The following is a 1,000-nucleotide window of genomic DNA, read 5'->3' on the forward strand; positions in this document are numbered from 1 at the left end:
TTGGAGTCGCACTGTTCATCTACGCCATTTTGTTGTTCTCTACCGAACTTGCCGAATCTTCGGAAGAAAGGTGCGAACAACGGTTTACAGGGCAAAATGGTGTTCGATTGGAGATTAATCACGACATTTTTCAGTTCCACTGTATTTTGGAGTGAAAAATAAGATTTTCAATTGAAGATACCCTTAGAGGAGGCAGCACTGTAGCCGTATCAAATGCAGAGGGTTGAGGCCCAAAAAATAAGAAAAGGAAAAACAAATTATATTTGTAATTAAGGTTCTATTCAAATGTTTTTGAAATCCCTGGAATCATTTTTCGATGTTCCAGACTCAATTTTAATACTTTCAGAGCCCAAACGAAACCTCTACAGTCAAATTCAAGCAAATTTTAAATTTTTTAAGGGAAATTTCCTAATATTTTTTTACTTTGATTAACTCTTTGACTTCACTGAAGGCAAAGATCTTCTTTAGGTTGATTAAAGCGCCCTCTCAACAGTTTAGCAGAAGTCTTAGCAAGGGTATTGTTACTTCTAATACGATGATAAAAGATAATTGAAGAAATGGGGAAATAATTCTTCCTTCCATGATACCAACATGGAAACTACAAGTATATATAATACTTCCAATACTATATGTTAAACTACCTGAACTAAACTCAGCTATTTGAATTGGCTTATAATTAACAAAAGCATCTTAGATCCTGAATCAATATAAATTTGAATATTTATCAAAAACGAATGGATGAATATGATTTCATATTCTTAATGAAAATTCTACTGAACTAGTAAGAATCCAAAAATCCTCAACTATCAGTTTCAGATAGGTTAAATTACTAGAAAACTTAAGACAGTATTAATAGCAGTAAACCTTACCAACTGCCTCCCATGGCTGATGTTCTTCCCTCAAATTCAGCCAGCCATCACTCACCAGTGTTGTTCTTGCGAATGCTGGTAATCTTGTTTGTTTCTGTGGTTTTATAAGCTAATTAAAGCTGATATGCTTG

General features: G+C 33.8%; 1 protein-coding gene across 1 annotated transcript in view; it reads right to left on the reverse strand.

Moving 5' to 3' along the window:
* Positions 1-1,000, reverse strand: part of LOC110107307 — a 23,902-nt gene extending 22,902 nt beyond the window's left edge. Inside the window, exon 1 of the mRNA XM_028701500.1 lies at positions 870-1,000. The gene's annotated coding sequence lies outside the window, so the exon portion shown is untranslated. The remainder of the gene's footprint in view (positions 1-869) is intronic.

Source organism: Dendrobium catenatum, unplaced genomic scaffold (genome assembly GCF_001605985.2).
Source record: "Dendrobium catenatum unplaced genomic scaffold, ASM160598v2 original_scaffold_4309, whole genome shotgun sequence".
NCBI classification, from domain to species: Eukaryota; Viridiplantae; Streptophyta; class Magnoliopsida; order Asparagales; family Orchidaceae; genus Dendrobium; species Dendrobium catenatum.